Source organism: Culex pipiens, chromosome 2, assembly GCF_016801865.2.
Source record: "Culex pipiens pallens isolate TS chromosome 2, TS_CPP_V2, whole genome shotgun sequence".
Classification (NCBI taxonomy): domain Eukaryota; kingdom Metazoa; phylum Arthropoda; class Insecta; order Diptera; family Culicidae; genus Culex; species Culex pipiens.
Window position 1 is genome coordinate 24,194,873 of NC_068938.1, and position 25,996 is coordinate 24,220,868.

Here is a 25,996-nt window from a genome sequence, read left to right on the forward strand (position 1 = left end):
TTTGGTTTTGGTTTTGGTTTTGGTTTTGATTTTGATTTTGATTTTGATTTTGATTTTGATTTTGATTTTGATTTTGATTTTGATTTTGATTTTGATTTTGATTTTGATTTTGATTTTGATTTTGATTTTGATTTTGATTTTGATTTTGATTTTGATTTTGATTTTGATTTTGATTTTGATTTTGATTTTGATTTTGATTTTGATTTTGTGTTTGGATTTTTATTTTGATTTTTCTTTTGATTTTGATTTTGATTTTGATTTTGATTTTGATTTTGATTTTGATTTTGATTTTGATTTTTGATTTTGATTTTGATTTTGATTTTGATTTTGATTTTGATTTTGATTTTGATTTTGATTTTGATTTTGATTTTGATTTTGATTTTGATTTTGATTTTGATTTTGATTTTGATTTTGATTTTGATTTTGATTTTGATTTTGATTTTGATTTTGATTTTGATTTTGATTTTGATTTTGATTTTGATTTTGATTTTGATTTTGATTTTGATTTTGATTTTGATTTTGATTTTGATTTTGATTTTGATTTTGATTTTGATTTTGATTTTGATTTTGATTTTGATTTTGATTTTGATTTTGATTTTGATTTTGATTTTGATTTTGATTTTGATTTTGATTTTGATTTTGATTTTGATTTTGATTTTGATTTTGATTTTGATTTTGATTTTGATTTTGATTTTGATTTTGATTTTGATTTTGATTTTGATTTTGATTTTGATTTTGATTTTGATTTTGATTTTGATTTTGATTTTGATTTTGATTTTGATTTTGATTTTGATTTTGATTTTGATTTTGATTTTGATTTTGATTTTGATTTTGATTTTGATTTTGATTTTGATTTTGATTTTGATTTTGATTTTGATTTTGATTTTGATTTTGATTTTGATTTTGATTTTGATTTTGATTTTGATTTTGATTTTGATTTTGATTTTGATTTTGATTTTGATTTTGATTTTGATTTTGATTTTGATTTTGATTTTGATTTTGATTTTGATTTTGATTTTGATTTTGATTTTGATTTTGATTTTGATTTTGATTTTGATTTTGATTTTGATTTTGTTGCTTTACCAAAACCATATTTTTTTGATTTAAAAATGATTTCGATCTGTTTTCTGCTCGGGCTTCCACGCTCAGCAAAGTATCCTCCCCTGTCCCCACAGTCAACTTCTGCGCGCAACACGTGTGTTGTTGTAACCAATCTGTACAGTTCACCCCGGGCCCGGAGAAATTCTAGCCGGCTGGGTGGCAACATTCTCCAGCCATCGCGTCACACCGCAGCTGCTGCGTGCAACATCCCTGCAATGTCGCGCAACACACAGCCCGTCGTCACCGTGGAAAGCATGGCCTGCAAGCGCAACTTGAGCGGATTCAGTTTTTCCTCGTCTGCCAGCGGTTTCACATCGCGTGGTCCGTTCAGTTCCGTCGGTGCGGGGTTTTGTGTTGAGTCCGGTTCGTGGGGTTGGATTTTTTTGTTTCGGAGGAGGTTGGATTTTTTTTTTATTGAAGTCGGTGTTTGTGAAGTGTTGATCCCGACCCGACTCGACAGGGTTATGTGATGTTCGTCGAGAAGAGTCGAGTGTTTTGCACGGGAAATTGGACCCACCGACCTCCGGCAGATGCAGTTTAGAAGCCGATTAATAGCTCAACGCGGTGTGATTAAGCGCAAATGGGAGGAGCACGTGTTTGAAGTAATCGTCGTTGGCAGAGTTAGTGCGAAGAATCAGCATAGTCAGTGTGTTTTGGAGAAATTAATTTGTGGCCGGACCACCTGCTGCTGATGGGTTCTGGGTGTTACTGCTAGAGGGAAGCAACTAATCCGCCTGGAGTGTGGTTTTACGTGGAAGTGAAGTTTGGTGAAGCAGAAACGAATATTCGCTGCGTTGTTTTTGGGAAATGGAAAATGGAGCAGTAGTTGTGTGCATGGTTCAGCTGAGTGGGGATTACAACAAGTTGGAGTGTTTCTACTGAAGTGGAGATGCATGTATTTATTCAAAACAAATAAATGTAAATAAAAAAAGTTAGTTCGATTAAATGTATCAAACAAAAAAAATAGTGCAAAATTGAAAGTTAAATCCGTGCAATTCGAAGATACTTGATGTTCGGTGTTCATAGATTGGTGAGTAATTTGAATAAAATCCAAGGTTTTTTTTTCATAAAATTATTTTTATTAGGTCCTTTTCGGTGCTGGGACCTGGTTAGGACCGAGTCAGCTTCTGTAATTACATTTTACTTAAAGCTAAGAGTAATTACAGTGGATCTTGTGTAAAATCCAAGGTTGTTAACGATAAAATTATTGAGGCTCGATAACGATAGTTCTATATTTATCGTTATTTCGATGGACGAAAACTCATTTTAAAAAATCTTTCTTCAATCGATTTAATTCAACCATATCATGTTAGATATTAAATGCTTTCACTAAGATTTTTTTAAATGTAGTAAGTTTTAAAGTACGAATTTTTAAAAACAATCACAAAATACCGTATTTTTCGAATGTACTAAAATTTTCATAATTTGCAATAATGATATTAAACGACGATAAATTTTTTATGCTTTTTCACCTTATTAGAATTTTATTTAAATTCTAAAATTTTCACAAAAAACCGTATTTTTTTTAAATACCTGTTTCATAAAAACCTCGAATTTTCATAAAATATCGTATTTTATAAAAAATACTAAAATTTTCATAATTCACAATATGGGTATCAAACAAGGCAAAAATTTTGGATACATTTTCACTTCATTATTTTTTTTGTAAAACACTAAAATTTTCACAAAATATTGTAATTTTTTGAAATTACAGTCCAGACTCGATTATCCGAAGCCTCAATTATCCGAAGTTTCGATTATCCGAAGTTCGATAATCCGAAGGTTTCTAATTGAAGGTGATAATCGAATCACGAACAAAAATTATTTTTTATCGTTTTTTTTTTTTCTTTTCCTTGTTTTAAACATCAAATGCGAGTTCTGCGACCCCATTTTAGTCAAATTTGGATAGTTGATTGCTTATTTAATAATAAAATGCATTTTTTTAAATATTTCGTCACTGCCATATTGGCCGCCAACTTGGATAAAAAAAATGTAAATCACTTTAGTGTAGTTTGGGGATTGTTGTTTTTTTCGTGATTCGATTATCCGAAGTGAAATTTTTCCGAAGCCTTCGGATAATCGAGTCTGGACTGTACTCTTATTTTCTTAATTTGCAATATCAAACAAAGCAAAATTTGTATTTAAAAAAAAAACTTTAATAAAGTGAAAAAGCATACAAAACTTCGCTTCATTTGATTCTCATTTTGCAAATTTTAAAAGTTTGAGTATTTTCAAAAAAATATGGTATTTTGTGTGAATTTTAGTATATTCCAAAAAAAAAACTTTAATAAAATAAAAAAGTAACAAAATTTTGCTTCCTTTGATACCCATAATGCAAATTACGAATTCTGTGATGTTTTTTTTTGAGTATTTTTACTTTGAAACTTACTACATTTTCAAAAAAAAAAAACATTTTCTTAGGGAAAGCATTTTTAATTTAACAAGATATGGTGGCATTAATCGATTTTATAAATATTTTAAAATGGAGTTATCACCTATAGAAATATCTAAATAACGATAACCATTATCGTTTTATTTTAGTTTTTTTTTTCTTATGTGTGACTTGGGAACGAAATTTTCGATCGATTTGGTGTTTTCAATAAAAGATAGATCAGGACCTTTTTAAAAAAAAGTTGCTGCAAGCTAAAAACATATTTTTATTATTTAACATTTTGGCCGTTGCAAATATTTTTCAAAGTTTATATCGCCCCCTTCAAAATAAACCATTTGCAACCATCTTTAAAAAATGATTAAGATTTATAATATTCCCCGACATATGTTTTTAAAATATTTCAGATATTTGTTTGGAAGATAATAAATTTGACAAAACATGTTTAAAGTCTCGATTACATTCTGTTTTGCAAATATTTATTAGGATGTAACAAAAATGACTTTTTGGCGGGCATTCAAGGGTTTGTTCCGGTGGGCATACAAAGCCCAAATCCAAAATATGAGCTTGATTTGACGTAACAGGAGCTGGCGCTCCGCCCTTCAATTTTAAATGGGATTTAACTCGTAAAAAAAGATTTTTTCAAAAATATCACTTTTTAAGGCATTTTGGCCGCTGAAGCGTTTATTATCAACATCATTGGCGTGTAGGCCAGATCTTTGCGCATCTTTTGGTATATATAACATTGAAATTTAGAGCACCCTGGAGCTCGGTACAAACCTTCAAAGTTTGGCATTTTTTCGAAAAATTGACCCCGGCAAAATCAAATGGCGTCTAGGTCGTCGCGAGGCGCGACGCATATCTTTTTTGCCGGGACCGATTTTTCGAAAAAATGCCAAACTTTGAAGGTCTGTACCGAGCTCCAGGGTGCTCTAAATTTCAATGTTATATATACCAAAAGATGCGCAAAGATCTGGCCTACTCGCCAATGATGTTGAAAATAAACGCTTCAGTGGCCAAAATGCCTCCAAAAGTGACATTTTTGAAAAAATCTTTTTTTACGAGTTAAATCCCATTTAAAATTGAAGGGCGGAGCGCCAGCTCCTGTTACGTCAAATCAAGCTCATATTTTGGATTTGGGCTTTGTATGCCCACCGGAACAAACCCTTGAATGCCCGCCAAAAAGTCATTTTTGTTACACTCTATTATTTATAGCCTTAACCTAACTATTGAATAAACATAATTTTAAATTTGTGATTTCAAGATGTTGGTGTGTGATGAAGCCGTGTCGAATCATGTTAATATTTTAGTAAAAAGTACTTTTTTATATATTTTTTATCAACTGTTCACCTTTATGATAAGGTTAAAAGGTCAATTCAGCACCCAGTTTACGGGGTACCACCTATCTTACAATCAAACGCACCCGCGTCGTCACGTTTCGTAATGCTCGCTCATTAGCCATTCAGAAATTATGATTAGCGATGGTGTGCAGCAAAGTGCAACAAAACCAGCTTCGCATAGTGTCACTCTCTGTGCGCGAGCTTTGGGCTTTGGTTCGACGTTGAATGCATAATTATTGTCTTAAGCATCGCCCGTGTGTGTGTGTGTGTGCTTGAACAACCTTAACTGACATAACTGTTTTTCCATCGAACGGCATCAAGTGGGAGGAAACCCGTAATTAAGGCCCTTCCTCTCTGTCTTACAGTATCAATAGACCCCCTCTTTCTCACAACCCCTCAATCGTCTAAGTTAGTTGCAGCGACTAGAATTTGTGTGCGCGGCGTGTGCGCTTAATATAAACAAAACTGGTGCACGCTTTAATCGCTGATCGACGACGCCGATGTCGTCATTTTTAAGTCAATTTTGCTTGATATGTTTACACTCAAATTGTTTAAAGCATTGTTGGTTGCATTACAAATTCAACATTCATCTGTCTAAAACCAGGTGAACTTGAAGATCTCTCTCTGCTTAATTGAGAAGGGCACGGCCAGCAGCCGGACTGGGTCGGGCCCATTCAAGGTGGATCAAATTTATGCTAAGTTGTGAAAATTACATATAATTAAATTAAGCTCGTCTGCTTTGATAGCAGTGACTGCATCAGCTGTGCCGGGCATTCCGACATAAATCGTATGGAAGTGGTCGTAGTCGTGCTGCGTGGTGTTGTTGCTGTGAGCTGCTTATGTTTATGGTCGAAGGGGGTGGGTCGTAATGATTGTGGTTGGTTGCATTGCTGTGTAGTTTTATTGTTCAATTGTGTTCAAAGCGATGATAGGTTTTTTTGGGTAAAAATATGATTTTAAGTTAATTTAGGTTGGTCGCGGACATTAAACATGAATCATGATTAACGTGACTTGGTTGACATCACAGTGTGTTTAATAACATTTTTATTATAGAGATTTCTTTTGTATTTTTTTATCCGGCTGAAACTTTTGGTGTCTTCGGTATGCCTAAAGAAGTCATTTTGCATCATTAGTTTGCCAATATAATATTCCATACAAATTTAGCAGCTGTCCATACAAAAATGATATTTGAAAATTCAAAAATCTGTATCTTTTAAAGGAATTTTTGATCGATTTGGTGTCTTCGGCAAAGTAGTAGGTATAGCTAAGGACTACACTGAAAAAAATGATACACGGTAAAACATATTTTGGAGATTTTCAATTTCACTTTTTGTCAGTAAGACTTGATTTGAAAAAAAGAACACTATTTTTATTTTTTAATTTTCTGGGTTTTAGGGAACATCAAATGCCAACTTTTCAGAAATTTCCAGAACGGGCAAAAAATCTTTGACCGAGTTATGAATTTTTGAATCAATACTGATTTTTTCAAAAAATCGAAATATTGGTCGCAAACATTTTTCAATTTCATTTAAAAAATCCAATTTGCAATTAAAAAGTACTTTAGTGAAATTTTGATAAGGTGCACCGTTTTTAAGTTATTGCCATTTTCAGGTAACTTTTTTGAAAAAAGTAACAGTCATTCATTTTTTTAAATTAGTGCCCATGTTTGCCCACTCTAGAAAAAAATATTTTTGAAAGGGAGAAAATTCTCAATATTTTGCATTTTTGAACTTTGTTGATACGATCCTTAGTTGCTGAGATATTGCCACGCAAAGATTTAAAATCAGGAAAAATGTTTTTTTTTGAGTCTCACCCAAACTACCCACCATTTTCTAATGTCGATATCTCAACAACTAATGGTCCGATTTTCAATGATAAAATATGAAAAATTCGAAAAAATTGTGATGCTTTGTAAAAAAATATTTTATTTTTTTTAAATCAAGACTTACATTTCAAAAGGGCGTTATATTGCATGTTTGGCCCTTTTGAAAAGTTAGTCCTGATTTAAAAAAAATAAAATATTTTTTTCGAAAAGATCAGAAAATTTCACGAATCACGAAAAATCGGACCAGTACACAGAAAAAAAGTTGAATTTTGGAATTCTGAAAATTTGGTAGGTTGAATATTACCTGTTTATTTGTGTAATATTACATAAAAAATGTGTAAAAATGTGAATCTGATGAATATTCATCAAAAACTGATGAAAATTTATCATTTTCTGTGGTAAAATTTATCATTTATTTTGCCACAAAATCTGTTACCATTTCCTGATGAATATTACCATCATTTTTTTTTCTGTGTAGTTGTTGAGATATCGACATTCGAAAAAGATGGGGTGTTTGGGTAAGACATAGAAAACATCAATTTGCCTGATTTTAAATCTTTGCATGGCAACATCTCAGCAACTAAGCGTCGTATCCAGGCCTGCAAAAAGTTTCCAACCCAGCGTACACATGAAGCAAACCAAAATGTCAGTTCACTGCTAGCATGTGACTGTATGCCTACTGTGTCAGTTCAACCACTGCCGCCTGACTCGTGCCGGTCGGCTGCTGGAGAATGCGAGACGTGAAAAAATGAGCTACACTCACTCAATTTGTGTCATACGACTGACTCGTAAAATCCTCTTTAAACACTATTTTGAATATTTTTAAACAATTGAATGGTTCAAGACTGTGCAAAACACTTCAAACAACAATAACTTATATTCAAAAATACATTTCCACGCATGAATACAAACTTTTTGTGTAAAAACTTGTTTCTTTATGTGTGTGCGTGAAACGTCGAATGAGCGTTGGTCGACTACTGCCTCGAATTGCAGCTGCTCAATGAGCTAGAGCACTCATGACTGCTCCGGGTTTGTTTATCTCACGGTTTTGCGGTTCAGTGACTGGATCTGAAAAATTCGTGTCAGCGTCGCCGATTTTCACGTCATGACCCCTGAAATTTTCAGCACTGGTCGTATCAACTAAGTTCATGAGCAAAATATAGAGAATTTCTCAGCTCTTCAAAAATATTTTTTTCAAAGGTGGGTAATCATGAGCACTAATTAAAAAAAAAATGTATAACTGCGACAGTGTTGCAAATGAGTGATAGAAAAGCTATCAATTGATTATCTCTGCACCAAAAACATCCGAGAGTATAGCGGCCGTCACTATAGCTTGTGAGATCTCTTCTTGTGTCTTGTGATTCCCAGCGATATCATTCTCTCTCTATCACTCCTCCACTTTTCCTCGACTATGCACTCTCACCGCTGAGTCTCTCAATCTCTCCGAAAACTGTAATGAGAGAACGCGAGATGGAGATTAGGAGCCGACCACGCATGACGTCCCTTGAAACTGCGTTTGCGAAATTGGTTTTATGGCGGCTTTTGTGGTTAAACGCTGTTGCGGTAGGATGATCGTGGAATGAGAGAGAAAAGGGAAATGTCAATCGCGAGTGTGTAAACACGAAATCGTGTTCGGCCATGGTGCTGAGAACTTCAATGAGGAAGGAAGAGCAGTTGTATTTGAGCCATGAATATTCAGGCGGGATAATTGTAGTTGCTGAAAGCTGATATTTTGATATTTTAACAACCCTGAACTGCGAGTATTTTCAAAAAAGTTACCTAGAAATGGCTATAACTTGAAAACGGTGCACGGTTTTTATCGAATTTTTTCAAGAACTTTTTGATTGCAAATTCGATTTTACATCGAAAAAAGAAGTTGAAAATTTGTTGCGACCGCTATTTTGATTTAAAAAAAAAACAGTATTGATTCAAAAATTCATATCTCAGTCAAAGATTGTTTTGCCCGTTCTGGAAATTTCTGAAAAGTTGGCATGTAATGTCTCCTAAAACATATCAGAAAAAAGTGTTTTTTTGCAAATCAAGTTTTAGTGACAAAAAGTGAAATTAAAAATCACCAAAAAAAATTTACCGTGTATCATATTTTTTCAGTGTAGTCCTTATTCATACCTACAACTTTGCCGAAGAGACCAAATCGATCAAAAAATTCTTCAAAAGATACAGACTTTTCAATTTTCATAAATCAATTTTGTATGGACAGCTGCCAAATTTGTATGGAAAATTATATGAACAAACTAATGATGCAAAATGGCTTCTTTGGGCATACCGAAGGCACCAAAAAAAGTTTCAGCTGGATTTAAAAATACAAAAAATAAATAAAATCGAATGACCGAAATCTCAGAGAATTGCTTAGTGGTGCTTGGCCATGTTTGCATAAGAGTTTCATATGAATTTTTTAAATTTGAGTTAAAAATGCAGGGTTATTTTTGTTTCATGTATCTATCATAAAAAAATGTTCTATTTTATTTTGTCTTAATTTAAAGTTGATGGATATGGCATTTTATGCGAATATCTATTAATTAGAGTTAAAAAAGTCAGTTTCAATTGCTAGTTAATGCAGTGAATGCATTTCCATGATATTTAATAAAGTAAAAAAAAACATTCTCTTTGTATCGCCGCATACAAAGTGCTTATTACCCAGAATTTAATCAATCCCGATTGGCTATTGTTTCAGTGTTCAACCCCGTAACAAAAAGCGGGCGGAGAAAATTTGTAATTCAATCACTGACAGCGATCAAACCCCGTTATTCCCGAGAATAATCCTCCATTATTGACCCATCAGCATCGGATTAGCTTGCCGCACTCGCAAATGTATTTATTCATAGAATATTTCGTGGAATACATGGACAGACAATGTGCCTACACCGTGGACACTTCTGGCAGGTCGGGGAGGGAATTAACGAATTATGCAAATGCAACGCAACGCACAGCAGACGAGTTGCAAGCGCGAGCGTTTCAAAGGCAAAAAGTGCAATTGTCACCTGTTCGGCAGCCCCGTCACCGTGAACGTCAGGTCTTGCATTTTAAAACTACGAGACGCGCAAGAGCAACAAAGCTCATTATGGCCCTTGATTAAACGTTGTGATCAAATCAAGCATGGTGATTGTTTTGAGCTGAGCGGACCTTTCTTGTTGTGAGTTGAGTAGGGGTTGGGAGTGTCACTTTTCTGAGCAACATACAAAAAAAAAAGTTTTACAAAATTTGAACATATACACCAAATTAAACCCCGAAAAAATGTAACAAAAGTTTAAAAATCAAGATTTCGTGGTAAAATGGTCAGTCACATACAATGATTCGCTGACTCAATGAACTCAGCTGATTCTTACTCGAGCATGACATTTTTCCTTGGAACAACTTTCCGTCAGAGTTGATTCAATTTTTTCGAGTCTTTATGCCGTTGCGAATGTGTGTAATATGATTACGATTACGAGTTGTGGGTGGGCTGCTCCATAAATCGAGCAGACTCGTTTCGGGTCGACCCCCCTGCCGTTTGCCGACATCAATTGAGTTAGAGCTGAGAGGACTTTTCGGCTTTGCCACTTTTCAATTTTCGGCAATTGGTTCTGAATGTGGCTTTTGTGTGGAGCTTTTGCGATCTCAAATGGGGGCGATAAATATCTCAAAGCGTGATATTTTGCACGGCGAAGGCTTCAAATTTCTCATAACACTCCCAGATCATGAGCCACGCAGTGTGAAATTCCATTTTCCGTAATTGACAGTTACTCATGTTCACAAGATATTAAAGTGATCCCGCTCAAATACCTCACTCATTGCTGCTTAAAGCAACTACGGAGGAAGATGGAGGAAAAGAGATGAAATACCAAATTGCACCATTAATTAAATACTCATTAATTAAAGCCAAATGCCACCGATTGCATGCCGGGGCAACATTGACATACCCGAACCCCCCGACAGACCAAAAATTCCTGATCTGGTCCCCGGACTGCGGCGGCGGCAACCTCAAGTGGACATTATCACATTATGGTGGAGAGTCGTTGTGCCGAGCCCCACAATCATCATTCCGCGAAACGCTTCGAGCGAAATTTAAGGAGCTGAGACAAAGCAAGCAGAGGGAAGACTTAATCGAAGTTAAGTTGTTTCTACTAGTACTGAGAGCAGCTAGTGGAAGGTAGCAACAACAATCAGAAAGCTCGCGTTCGCGGTCTTAGGCATGGTTGGCTGTGTTTAAAGGTTTCTGGTTCACCGTAAAAAAATGTGTAAATTTGTAAGGTGTAAAATACGACGGTTTCATATTACCTCTTTTATTAGTGGCTATAATACAATAAAAAAGTGGTAAATTAACACACTTTTAGAGGTTAAATTTTCATTTTTTATGATATAAAAGATGTATTCATTCCCTGATGTAATATTACCATGAGTTATTTTACTGTCTCGGAATGTTTAAAGGAGTGGAAGGAACTGTAATGATTTTTAAGAGCTTTTAAGAATGTGTAGTTGCAACAAAAACTAATTTGATGCATAGATTGTTAACTTTCCAGTTATTTTTTTACATTATATTCTTTTGTACTTTTATTTTTCTCTCAGAACCTGCGTAAAAAGTTTGATCTTGAATGTAAAAAATTGCCTTCGAATAATGGCTATAATACTAAATAAATGATAACAGTAAATAAATTTGAAAATTTGACAGTATTTTTTTGATACTCAGGTCATTGCTGAAATTTTAAAGTAATCGCAGTTTTAGTGAAAGTTGATTCTTCCCCCTTTGAGTAATTTTCTCATTTTTGTCCTTAGCGCGTCGAAAACCTAACATTTTATCTAAAACAAATCATATCTCAGGATCCTGCTAATGGTAAAATATATTTTCAGACATTGACCCTTTGGTCCAGGCATCGTCAAAATGGCACTTGGAGTTTTAAAAAGACTTTTTTCATTTGTAAGGCTAGATTTTTCGAACCCATCACTATTTTTCCCTGAAAATCCGATTAATCATCTTTTATTTGCGCCAAAAGGAGCTAAAATCGGTTGAATTGTTCTTAAGTTATGATTTTATGGAAAAATGTGGATTTTGCAAAATCTTCAAAAAAATCCATTTTTGGTCGAAAGACTAAAAGCGAACAAGGTCGATTTAAAAAAAGTTTTTTTTTTGCAAAATGATACATTTTAAAATGATTCTAAATGCACAAATGAAAAGGTTCTTTGAACGGCTTTCAGTTAACTACTTTTTTATTTTCATTAAATTTCAGAGGTTTTTATTGAGGTCGCTTGTTTAAATTCCTCGGCGATGGTTCAGCTTTTCAAGTGTAGAAAAAGTATTCTTCGCCCTTACATTGTGCCATACCTCCTTACTTAAGTCAATACGCCACTTCGCATTGAAAAATGTGATTTAAATTGTTTTATGCTTTTAAAATTGATATTTTCGAAACAATTTTAAAATTTGTTCTTGTACCTTGATTTTTCGAGGCAATTATGCAATATTATATTAAGCAAGTTTGTTTTGTTTTTTTTATGAAAGGAAAAACTCATAAAATATTTAAGAAGTACCAGTTGAAAAAAAATATTCAAAGCATGGGAAAAATCACAAAACTATTACGACAATCAAGATTTGGTTGTTTAAACAAAAAAAATAAAACTTGCACAATATGTCGGACTTTTTTTTTAAAGAACTGCTCAAGTTTGAAAGCATGGATTTTTTTTTCAAAAAATCAAAAAAAATTTAAAACAATAAGATTAAAAAGTTTATAGAAATAAAAAAATACAAAATATGTTAAACGTCCGACTATTTTAAAATAACTGCTCATGTCTCAAAGAATGGAAACATTTACAAAAAATGACAGTCAAGAAAAGGTTGTTTTAAAAAATCGAAAAATATTTTAGAATTCGGGCTTTGTTAAATTAACTACTCATGTTTAAATGGATGGAAAAACTCACAGCAATATGTAAATCCAGAATTGGTTTCAAAAATGGTCGTTTTAAAAAATAGGAAAAAATAGATTAGATGTTGGACTTTTTTTTAAAGTACTGCTCATGTTTGAAAGAATAGGATAACTCATATTATAATCATAAAAATATATATATTTTTTCAAGGATAGGGAAAAACTAAAAAAATAGTTTGGAAGATATTCTACTGGAGATATAAGATTAGGTAAACTCACAAAGAAATCTTATTTGTTAGTTAGAAAATACATTTTACAAGAATTAAAATGTATTCTATGTCAGAAAATTCACAACAGATATTATTATTTTGTTTCATTTGTTATATTCGACCTTTTGTTCTATTGACGTTTTGTCCATTCGATCTTTTGGCATTCGACCTTTTGTACCTTCGACCTTATATCCTTCGACCATTTGTCACATATTCTTGCTGTAAGTATTTAATAATTGACAATGTTTTCCATGAATTTTAAAATCACCTTTAAAACAAAATAATCAAGAAAATCCTTGGAATCTAGAAATCTATGGTTTAATCGTGAGACAACCAAACTAAGCACCGAATTGCATGTACTTTAAGGGGTTACATATATGTAGAAAATCACAAAATTTCATATTACAGAAAAAATATTAAATCCACTTAAAAGATGATTTTCAATCACTCCTGAAAGTTTCATGAAGGTATTTCATGATTTAACTGAGTTAGAGACGATTTAAGCTCAGAGTTTTGCCATGCGCAAAGCAAACTGTCTAACTTTCTGAGCGTTTTTCTCTGAACACCAAGTTGATTTACGGGTGCCACGATATCTCGAGATGGGGCGGTCCAAATTGGCTGAAATTTTGGGTGAAGACTCTCAAGATGTATCCCGTGTGCATGACGAAGCCCGATTTTGAAATTTTGAATTTTCAAAAAATGCAAAAATCAAAAACTGGCGATTTGTTATATAAACAACAGAAAAATATTTTTATCTTTTTTTTAAATAAACTTTTTTAAAATCGGCCTTCGTCATGCACACGGGACCGCCCAAGTAACCGCGAGGCACTAAATAGCGGCATTAAATTAGCATTATATTGGCATTTAATACCAGCAAATAATGCTTCAAAACATTAAATCAGCACTTTTCCCTTGAGAAATATTTCAAGTGGCGCACAGTGATGCCGATTTAATGCCTCACCGAAAGCTCGAACAAAAAAAACTGCTTTATCGACGTCAAGGCTGGGGGAAAAAAAAGGACAGCTAGCTGCTCCACACACTTTGTGGTGGGCCTCCTTTGTTTTTTTTATCCTGTTGCGTTTCATGTGTGAGTGTGACACTTTGATGTTATTTTTGCATTTTTCTCGTCGATCTCCAGGATGCGCGCCAGCCAACTGATGTATTCTGAAATGAGTGTTTGTTTTGAAAGTTTTAATCGATGTGGTTGATGCATCGAACATTAAGGAAGACTTTCTTTCTGCTGTTTCGAGTTTCTGGTTCATGAGAAAAACCCGTTGTCATTTTGTTGGACGAAAATTATTGACGAGTCACTCAGCAAATTGCGGCCATCCAGTCAAGTACAGTACAATCAATTACGGAAGGCTTGGGGTTAATAGGGACAAGTAATGGCTAACGGCTAACGTAAACTGTTTTTCCGAGAAGTGCTTGGTCCACGGTTGGCAAAATTTCACAAAGTGTATCAGACTTCCGGAAAGCAGCTTTTTGCTTGCGACAAAAGTCATTCAATTTACCAGAGAACTTCTGATAATGTCCTTTGTGCTATGGGCATATGTTTTGAAAATTTTGGCTTAATTACAGGCTGCAGTTTTCCACAAAAAAAAATAAACAAAAAAAAAACACTTCAGTCAGCGGGAATTGAACCCAGTTCACGCAAAAATAAAACTGTTGCACACTGGGGGAAATGCGCCTTAGCCCGCACGCTTATTGGAACGGTATAACGGGAGAAGGATTAAAATCAATAAGAGCGTGCCTGGCTGAAATGTTTCCAGTATCGATGGGTTACTTTGTTGATAAACATCAAATGCTTTGAAGCACATTTTCAAGGTCGTAAATGGTGATTTAATGCCAGTTGTAATGCTGCAAAGTCTTGGTACTTTGAGGCATTCGCAAAGCTTATTTACTACTTCAAAACATTCGAGTGCTGATTTAGTACTGAATAAATACTTCAATTTAGTGCTTGTGGTTACTTGGGCGGTTTAACGAGTCTTCACCAAAATTTTGAGCCGATTTGGTCGAAGCAATGTTGAGATATCGTGGCACCCGTTTTTTGAAACAGCTAACTTCTCGGCAATGCTACAACCAAATGTCTTCAAATTTGCTTTGTTAATAGATGAAAAGGAATATTGTAATGCCCTGAAAACAGATTTTGAAAAATGTTTAAGTGTGTGCTCAAACCAACCTCTGACATTTTTGCCGATTTACATGTATGTAACCCCTTAATTTAAGAAAAATAAAAATATTATTTCTATGTTGTTTTCAATAGGTTTTAAAAAAAGATTCCAACATTTTACCAATATCTTGTAATTTAAGTTAATAGATCGGTTAAAAATAGTGACCTGTTGAATACATTTATTATTATTATTATTTATTATTATTCAACAAAAATATTGAATAAAATGAGCATATGGTTTGAGAATGCTTCAATTACGAGCTAATATAATAGCTAAATTCAATTTAGTATTTAAAAAGTTTAAAATATTTTTAAAAAATTCCAAAAATAAGAATAGAAGGATAAGAATCTCTTATAGAGAAAAATACATGTCCAACTCAGTGATAACATTTTCGTGGGCAAGGCATCCTTCAACAAGATAAACCGTTAAAGTGACACCCATTTTCGCTGTTCCATTCACATCTCAATCAGTGTGGTGCCAAATTCTCAATGAAAAGCCTCCCCTAAGGTATCAATCTCGTGAGACGAGCAATGTAACCCCACTCCCTTCCCCCTCCTGCAAAGTTTACCAAAGTTATGCCGAGTGGATTTATCTCCGCTTCAATTTGGCGCAGACAAAAGAAGGCACCCCCCAAAGTCTTGGTTTAAGGGGAGGTAACTTGAGCCACTCTCACGGGGCGACTCACCTAAATATTTGCTCGACAAACAGCGATTCACTTATGGGTTGATCTCTTTACTCGAAGCATTTACCGGCTCGACGTGTCGCTTCTCCTCCCTTCCCCCTCCTCCTTGGGAAAGTGGATTCTTGTGAAGCTTGCTGTGAAGACATCGTTAAGGTGAGGAGATTGGATTGGATTTTGGATACTGGGAATTAAGGTGCCTTTTTTGTAATCTTTTCATTTAGAACTATCAAGTTTTTGCTATATTTTTTAAAGATTAATAAAAAAAAAGTTGGTAAATTCAAATCACTTAAGAGGATTAACCATCAGCGAACTTCTTTGTGGCACAAATCGAACCACTATTGACACACATCTCCTGGGAGAACACGTGGAACTCCATTCTGTTGCTCGCAGGGCCGCCACCACAAACGGTTGACAGCATTTTCTTTACCGTTTCCTTTCCTGTCCCCAATATCGATTGATTTCGTGAGCTCGGGAAAAAAATAAGAAATATCGGCAAAATACGAAAAGTGTGCAAGCGGAACTAAACGCGAGCCCCTTTCGAAAAGGAAAAACAGAAAAAAATACACCAAGACATGATTGAGTAAGTCGGTGTGTGTTTGTGTGAATGTGGATTTAGCCAATGTTTTTGTTACGTCGTGGAGCTGGAAAGTGAAAGAAAAACACTATGTCGTGAAAGCGGAAAATCTGTCTGCACAAAAGTGCTCATGTGTGTGGGGTTTTTTTTTATGAAGCGACGATGTATTTATTTGGTGGTTCTTCCAGGGCCCAGGACGAAGACAACAAAAAACTGTGAGCAATACAAATAATGGATCCTTTCGAAAACGATGTATTTATTGGTGCACAGTGAATGAGAGGATGCTGTTTTTAGCTTGTGGAATTCTTCAATCATTTTATTTTTTTCAGGGCATGGTCTAATGGAAGAACAAAAAAGGTTTGAAAGTAGTTGTATTGGATTTTTTTTAATCTTGAGTTTGATGATTTTACTTGTTTCATGTAAATTTTCAATATTTTGCTTACCATTCCGTATGCAATGTCTTTGGCAAAGTTTTAGGTATTGTTGAGGAATATTCAGAAAAAAACAGGCACATGAAAAAAAAATTCCAGATTTCACAATTATTTTTTTTTTACCGAAATTCAAATTCCCATAATCCGTTTTTTTTTATTATCGAGATTGCTTTTTTTTATATGTTTTAGGGGACAAAAACCGCAACTTTTGAGCCATAGAGAAGTATGGTCTGCCGCCGAGTTAGTTTTTTTTTAATTAGTGATTTCTGAAAAAAAAAAATTCATACATAACATTTATTGACCTTATTTTTTTTATGAAAAATTGAATTGGCTATCGAAAAGTACTGTGTACGAGATAAAGCCACCGAAAGTTTGATTTCAGCAAAATATTTGCAGTTTTTCGATTTTCAGAAATAGTGGCCATGAGAGACACTTTTTGGCGATAGTAATGCATTCTGTTAAAACGATCAACCAATCCACAAGAAAAGTAAAGACTATATTTTTGCCTTCAAGTCATGACTTGTTAATTTAAAAAAAAAATATTGAAAATTCGGTCTTTTTGAAAATTAAAAAAATTACAAATTATAATAATTCTCTACCAACTCACACGAAATCGGGAAAAGTTGCCCCAACCCCTTTTCGATTTGCGTGAAACTTTGTCCTAAGGGGTAACTTTTGTCCCTGATCACGAATCCGAGGTCCGTTTTTTGATATCTCGTGACGGAGGGGCAGTACGACCCCTTCCATTTTTGAACATGCGAAAAAAGAGGTGTTTTCAATAATTTGCAGCCTGAAACGGTGATGAGATAGAAATTTGGTGTTAAAGGGACTTTTATGTAAAATTAGACGCCCGATTTGATGGCGTACTCAGAATTCCGAAAAAACGTATTTTTCATCGAAAAAAACACTAAAAAAGTTTTCCGTTACTCGACTGTAAATTTTTTTGGAGCATATCATTTTATGGGAAATTTAATGTACTTTTCGAATCTACATTGACCCAGAAGGGAAATTTTTCTTTTTGAGCAACATTTTTCATTTTAAAATTTCGCGTTTTTTCTAACTTTGCGGGGTTATTTTTTAGAGTGTAACAATGTTCTACAAAGTTGTAGAGCAGACAATTACAAAAAGTTATCGCGAGTTATCGCGATTTTACGAAAAAAAGTTTTGAAAAAGTTACTTTTTGCGTTTCTCTTTGTTTCGTCGTCCGTGTCTGTCGCGGGTGACCATAAACGGCCATGATCAACGACGAACAACATTTTCAATATTTTTTTTTCGTAAAATCGCAATAACTCGTGATGTTTATGAGCAAACTCCTTATGTCTATATATCAAAATTTTTGTAATTGTCTGCTCTATAACTTTGTAGAACATTGTTACACTCTAAAAAGTTAGAGTTAGAAGTTAGAAAAAACACGAAATTTTAAAATGAAAATTGTGTTCTTAATGAAAAATGACCCTTCTGGGTTAACTGTAGATTCGAAAAGTTCATTAAATTTCCCATCAAATGACATGCTCCAAAATTGTTTAGAGTCCAGTAACGAAAAATGGGAGAATTTTTAAAACTTTATTAGTGTTTTTTTCGATGAAAAATACGTTTTTTCGGAATTCTGAGTACGCCATCAAATCGGGCGTCTAATTTTATCTACTTTTTTTTATCACCGTTTCAGGCTGCAAATTATTGAAAAACACCTCTTTTTTCGCATGTTCAAAAATGGAAGGGGTCGTACCGCCCCTCCGTCACGAAACATCAAAAAACGGACCTCGGATTCGTGATCAGGGACAAAAGTTACCCCTTAGGACAAAGTTTCACGCAAACCGAAGAGGGGTCGGGGCAACTGCTGTGTGAGTTGGCGGAGAATTACCCATTCCGTTTTCCGATTTGAAATCATGTTCATTGAGAAAATCACGACGCTTTGAGAATATAAAAATAATGCTATTCATATTTTTTCTTAATAATAGTTTACTAACTTTTCAAAATTTTAGAAAACGTCTTCTAGCAGTATGTTTAGAAAAAAACAGGCACAAGAATTTTTTTTTGACGATTTCTCAATTAACTTTTTTTTCACCGAAATTCAATTTTCTATAATCCGCATTTTTTTGATTTTCGAGATTTTTCATATGTTTTAGGGGACAAAAACCCGCAACTTTTGAGCCTTAGAGAAGTATGGTCAAAAATGCTGCCGAGTTATGATTTTTTTTAAATAGTGATTTTTGAAAAAAAAAAATTCATGTATAAAATTTATTGACTCATTTTTTTGTAATTTGCAATCGAAAATTACTTTACAGATTTTTTGATTTAGGGCCCCGTTTTCGAGATATAGTCACTGAATGATTGATTTCTGCAAAATATTTGCAGTTTTTGGATTTTTAAAGATAGTGACCATGAGAGACACGTTTAAGCGATAGTAATGCATTCTGCTTTTGCCTTCGAGTTATTACCTGTTTATTTTTTTAATACATAGAATCAAGTAAAAAAAGCTTAATATTGTAAATTCGGTATTTTTGAAATAACATTCAAAAAATTATAATGTTGAATCAGATCAGAAATTTTCGCTAATGTTTAATTTTTACATTGAAAATTGGACCATTAGTGTTGCACAGGAAAAAAAAATTAAGACGTTTTCTAAACTTTTCGAAATATATTTTTTTTAAATAATCAAAATTAAACATTTGATGGCGTACTTAATCCAAAATTCTGTGAAAACTTTTTGAATGCAAAAATGATTCCACATTAAATTCAAGTTTTTAATCATAACTCGGTGGCATCATTTTCGGCTCGCTGCTTACTGAATTTAAATTTTTAATATTTTTCTTGCAGTACACTTTTGCATTTTTTTTTACAGAAAAGCCAAATTTCATTAGGTTTTGTCAATTCCCTGACAACGCCTTTGCTAAATAAATATTAAGCATTCAAAATCTGCAATCCAAGTTTAAATTAAGAATTAATACAATTTGTCAATCGCCAACATCTCTAAACTAATTCCAACAAATATAAAAAATAACATTTGGAAAGCAAAAGTCAAGCGTTTCTTTTACATAACTGAATTTTACCAATATCAATATTTTATAAAGAAACGGGTTCAAAATTTGTTGGCAAAAATTCTACTTAGATCTCATACTTTAGACAAGAGACTGTATCTTGTTGGACTGCATTACCCGATATAATTAAATGAAATTCTCATGGTTTTCAAAATTGTTCATTCATACAAAGGAAAAGTTGCCTGTAGTAAGACTTGCGTATATTGCAAACCTAATCGCATTAGATTACCACTCAATTAGTCACCACTTAATTTTTCACCTGCCATCCTGAAGCTATTATACTCAGTTTTCCCATACTAAAGTAACCCTAAACTGTTGCGTGCAAGCAACGATTTAGACCAACCATTAACACGGCACGACTCCCAGAGACTTTTACTAGCCTCCGTTGGTGTTGATTTATCGTGCAAACGTTTCCACCACAAGCAAATAAGTTGACTTACTTAGTGAGCTATTAGTACGCCCGAAGAAGTGCACAGTCTTCAAACAACCATTCAAAGTGTCATTTTCCCCGTGTTTAACCAACACTTGGGTCCTTTTTTGTGCTCAATCACAAAACTTTGCTGCTCCAATCGATCCCCAGCTGATCAGATATGCAGCACACCCGCTTCTCGCACAGATTGCACTCAATTTGCATTAACTAGGACGAAATTACCCCCAAGCTCGAGGAACGGGGGTTGGAAAAGCTTCCCCTTTTGAAATCTCTCTCGGGTTGTGTGCCGGGACTACGTGTGTGCAGTGAGGGATGAAAAGCCAGCCATCGTGGGGTTGTGTTTCAAAAATAGAACCTCCACGGATAGATGCATGTGAAGCTCCGGTAATAGCTGAAAGCTTCAACGGGTTGAGTCCAGAAGAAGCAGGTCGCAGGGGCCTTATCAGACACCGTCGTCGCCACCATGTATGAATACAGAGCTAGATTAAATATTTGCTGAAAGGATTTCCTCACCTCTGAATCTCTCGCTCTTTCTCTGATGGCGTGTGTGTTGAGCCAAGTTTGGATACACAAAGAGACCTTTTTGAAGTCGAGAGTGTGCACTTGTCCGCCATTGGCCTTCAGACACCTCCCCACACCTCCCACACAAATACACACAGGTGGGTGACGCGACCGTCAACGGACGTGGAGCTTTGACGTGACTTGACTGCATAACATCATCCCTATAGCCGGCGATGGCGACGATCTTATCTGAAGCAGTACCTACATGCTAGAGTCATAGAATGGGTTGGGAGAAAATGTAGGACAACGAAAGGGTGGGGTTTGTGTTGGTATTGCTAACTGTGAGTGGTGGTGCTGGTGGTGGTGGTGGGGTGCTTATGAAAAGAACAAGTTATTTGTCTAGTCGAGATTCTGTGAGTGCTATTACGTTTGGTTGGGGGTAGCTTTGGAGGGAATTCCGGGAGGATCTGAATTGTTTTAATTCGTATATGTTTTTTTTTTATTTTTACTTAACACGCACAGAAAAAAAAATCAATTCCCGTAATCATGAATTCTGTTCATGAATTTGAGAACCACGAAGGAATGTATTCATGAGTACGGTGCATTTGCACTATAATCGTAAAATTCCTTCGTGGTTCTTAAATTCATGAACACAATTCACGATTGCGAGGTTGTTTTTTCTTGCAGAACAATAATTTAAGCAACATCAAAAATTTTAACTAAACAGATTAGTATTATCGAATTCTTGTGAATGCATTTTCAGAAACACATTTTTATTTTCAATTAAAAAATAGCAATAAAGAAGAAAAAGAAGAAGAATTTGATAGATTTAGTTGTTACCCTTCTTTCAAGGACGGTTTCAAGTCATTTTAATTTAAAAATAATTTATAACAGATAAAACGTATTTATGACCTACATACGTTTGGCCTACAAAACAAAATTTAAATATTCAAGCATTAAGTTTTACTTGCATTTAGGGTAAATATACCCATTTTAATCACTATAAACCGTTCGACCAATTCTCATCACTTTTGACGTTTTTTGCTATTAAATCAACATTTTCAGATGTAAGAACAATGGAGAGTTGCTTGCTCACTTAAAATATCGTATACTCAAATTTTCAAAATATGCAATATGAGTATTAAACAAAGCGAAATTTTACATGCTTGTTGTTGAAGTATGCAAAATTGTATGCTTCTTATAAAATTTTGCATCGATATTCATATTCCAAATTATGAAAATTTGAGTAATTTCAAAAAATACGTTATATTGTGATTTTTTTTTGTATTTAACGGTGCACATCAACCAGAGCTTTTGCACCCAGATTTTTGTTACAGACATTTTAGTATCTTCAAAATTACGGGTACTATCGAAATATTTTTTTATTCATCCCCTAAAGTACTGTCCACAAAGTAATTTACAACAAAGCTTGACTGATTTTACAATCCCGTTGTTGCAGGATTGGGTCCGTAAGTTTGACAATTTTGGAAAAAGAAGACAACAACTTCCTTCGTTGCTGTGCACCCTTAAACAAAAAAAAATATCAATGTGAAAATTCATATCAAATTTCGCTTCGTTTGATACCGATATTGCAAATTTTGAAAAAAAATAAACTTTTTCGCTTGACATAATCTTCACCAAAATATTTGCAGCGGCCTTACTAAAAGAACATCAAAATCATTTTTTTTTATCAAATTCTATTTTTATGCATAATTTACATTTGTTTGCTGAATAGTTTAAAATATTTGATCTCTTTTTGATCAAAAATTAGAAAATTTACGTTCATCAATCAAATTAAAATAAATACCATTCGATTGTCTAAGTTTGCCAATGAAAATTTTCATTTTTAGCAATAATGTTTTTTCAAGATCGAAAAAAAAATACAAAAAAAAATACTAAATTGCAAATTTAAAGCCCAAATTTCAATTTTTTTATGGAAAAAGTATCACTATACGTTTTTTATATTTGTATCATAATGTTAATACAAAAGTTGCAAAATATCTATTTTTCAATGTAAATCAATGTTTTTTCATAAAGTTTTATGTCTTTTGCCAATCTGTGGTACCTAAATTCAAAAATTGCAAATAGTTTAAGGTTGCTCTATTTGATGATCAATACAAATCAAACGTTAAACAATGTATTTAATAAGGTTTCCAATCGGTTGTACAAGTTTTTTAATAAATATTAATTTTTTTGTCAATAATATTTGTTTGTCCCTCGATTTTTGGGAACATTTTTAAAGGGGAGGTGAGGGCACAATCATGCCAATAATTGTATGGTCATTTTTTGTACATTTTTGTGTTATTAAACAGTTAAATAAAACGATAGTAATGTTACTTCTGAGAATGGTGACAGATTTTGTGTCTAAAAATGTGTGATTTTAAACTGGTGAAATTTTAATCAGTTTCTGTTGAATTTCACATTTTTACACATTTTTTTAGGTAATATTGCTTATAAAAAAGGTTATTATTCAATCATACACATTTTTGATTTTCAAAATTTAAGTTATTCAAAACCAGTGACTTAAATTTTTGTGATTTAATTAAACATTTTACTTCAAGATTTCATTCGGAAAAATCTTCTTTACTAAACTACAAACTAAAATTCATTTGTCAGTCTCAGTTGAACGCTTAAATTCCACCATATCAAAAACACAAATGAAATTCCCTACAATCCGCTGACCCCAAACCAACCCATCCCGTCCTTAATTTCAGACCATCATTCAAGTCACGATGAATAATTCACCTTTTGCGAGCGAGGCCAGGAATTCCATGAGCTCTCGGAAGATGGACGTTGGCGGTGGCGGCAGAAGCATCTCAGTCGGCATAATTGAGATGCTTTCATGTTTTTCGGGAGTAATTCCATCATTGCTGGCGCGCTCAGTTTTCCTCGGCAAAGCAGAAAAGTTTATTTACTTCCACCCTGAAAAAGCACAGGACATGACTTGACTGGCTTGTTTTCTGACGAATTTACTGCACAGATTTGCCATTGTAGAGTCTGTGCTATTGAGAGTGAGAAAGCGTTACAATCACTTCTTCTTCTTCTATTGGCTTTCCTGAGTGACATCGCATGGGACTGGCACCAGGGTTCAACGAGGATGACAAAGGTATCGTAATCCCTGTCCTCTGTTTTTGTTATTTGATTTAAGGTTAAGCAGGGGGGGCACAAAAACCTATTCACATACTAACCTCGTGAACATGCCAAAGAATACGGCTTCAAAGGAACGTCGTCAAAATAAGCTTTTTCCTTGCAGTTTCCTCTCCCTCATCGCAAGTGAGTGGAGCATTGTAGTCTACAAAAACACACAAATTCACACATACACACACGTGTATGTGTTTGATAAAGGTGCAGATTTTTGCGCTAAGAAATCATGGCTGTACGTGGAATTTCATCAGCCCTGGTATGCTGAAAGTGACTTCAGATGAAAACATTCCACGTGTTTTCCTTTTTACAATGTTTTTTTTTTCTGTTGGTGTTATTCCGTAACGGCAGGTGCTCCATCTTATTACAAGTCCTCCTAGAAGTGGTTTTCGGAGCACTCCGGTAACGTCGAAGGTTGCGCTGGCATGACAGAGAAGAATCCTGTGGCGTATTTTTGGCAAGATGAATAAACTGCACTCGCGCCCTGGTGAACAATGGGTTGCCCATTTCGGGAGTGTGCCGGATTTCGACATCAGCTGGGCTGGAAGTAGCAGTGCTGAAAGAAGTAGTACGTAGAAAGACAGGACTCTGCTCTGGGTTGAAATATACGGTTCTATTTATGGAGGAGTGTTTGGATGGAGAAAAATGAATTATGTTGTTACGCGAGAGTGGAAAAGTGGAAAAAGCGTTTGTTCCGGCACATTGAAGGTTCATAACAATGCATTACTTACAGGATGAAATATGAGCAGGGTTGTTTGGAGAAATTACAAAAAAATAAATTGGCGAACTTATACAAAAAAAGCATAGAAAACCTTAATCTTTAAGATGAGTTTTTTGTCATGTTGTTTGTCATTCGGGTCATGTATATTACATAATCACCTGAAACTATGAAGTGTCTTCAATAAAGTTATTCAGAATATTTGATTCTTTCAGCAAGGGTGTCATTGGATCTAAAGGTGAGTTAAAGCTAGGGTTTTTGCAGAAATTTGTGCGACCCAATCTCACCCAAGACCCAATGACACCCCTAAACACAAATCAATTTCATGTAATCGGAAGAAATAACAAAAATAAAGCTCTTGTCCCAAGAAAAGCAACTCTCAATCGTATTATTTATTCCACTTTATGCCCCAGAACACAAAGAAAAACAATCCATGGTTGTTCTTTACCCAAAAATCGAATTGAGTGCACAGCTCTGGAAATTTTCTCCTAAAAAAACCATTTGCAAAAACAAAAGTAAGAAAGAAAATCCCTCCGCGTCCGACCCAAGAACACAAATCAATAAATAAACAATCCCCATCCGAAACAGTATCTTCTTCGCGGGACGACCCACGGGGACCCACAATTTGTCCCCGGTTAATGTGGTGGCCCCGTGAACGAACAAAAATACATGCATTCTCAATCTCGTCGGGAAAAACCATCCCAACCTCCCGACATTTTCTTTATGATATATGCTAAAAAGCTCCCTCGTTACTCCGCCAAACGCCGCAATATGGCGCCCGCCGAATTTCCATCTTAAAATGAGCTTTTTTTTCCACGAGACAGTGGGATTAAAGTGGTCAAAGTGAACAACAGCAACCAAAAAAAGGCACTGTTCTATTTTGGCTGAGTTATGACAACCAGTAATGGCGGAACGATGTTCGATTTTCGGTTGAAAAACAACCATTAGGAAGTGGAGAATATTGCTTTTTGGTGCGGGTGCCATTTATGAGCCATTTGCACCATCTCCTGTAAACTGGGAGATTCGCGCAAAAAAAATAAAAAAAAATGGAACCATTATCACAGTTTTTGCTCCGGATCCAGTATGTGTTTGGCTTTATGGAGCTGTAACATATGACGAGGATTTTGTGCTTGTTGGATATGTGAATAATGCCATTTCAATCTACAAAGTTGTTATTCTCACTTTTGTTTTGAAATTCTTGCTTTATTAAAATAAACACATCTGTTATCTTTTGTTATTAACCCCCCCCCCCCCCCCCCGCTTCGAGATTAGTCCGACAAATCAGGGAGCAAAACATACATTTTTTTCAAAAATCTTCATAATTTTAATGAAAATAGAAGTCTACTAACTTTTTTTATTTTTTTTAGCATATTTGATCAAATCAAAACAAGATTTAACAGTTTTGTCTTGGCAAAATTATTAATACAAATTGAATTCTCTTCGACATTTTGAAAGAATTTTAAAGCCCAATCAAAATATGTTTAAAGATGTCAACTCCCTCTTCAAAATTTTCAAGAAGTATGCAATCAACAAG

The 25,996-nt window shown here is 34.4% G+C and overlaps 1 protein-coding gene across 1 annotated transcript in view; it reads left to right on the forward strand.

Annotated features, from left to right (window-relative positions):
- The first annotated feature begins 1,424 nt into the window (after window positions 1-1,424).
- The window catches only part of LOC120419015 (calcitonin gene-related peptide type 1 receptor), a 177,500-nt gene continuing 152,928 nt past the window's right edge, over window positions 1,425-25,996 (forward strand). Inside the window, exon 1 of the mRNA XM_039581582.2 lies at window positions 1,425-2,131. The gene's annotated coding sequence lies outside the window, so the exon portion shown is untranslated. The remainder of the gene's footprint in view (window positions 2,132-25,996) is intronic.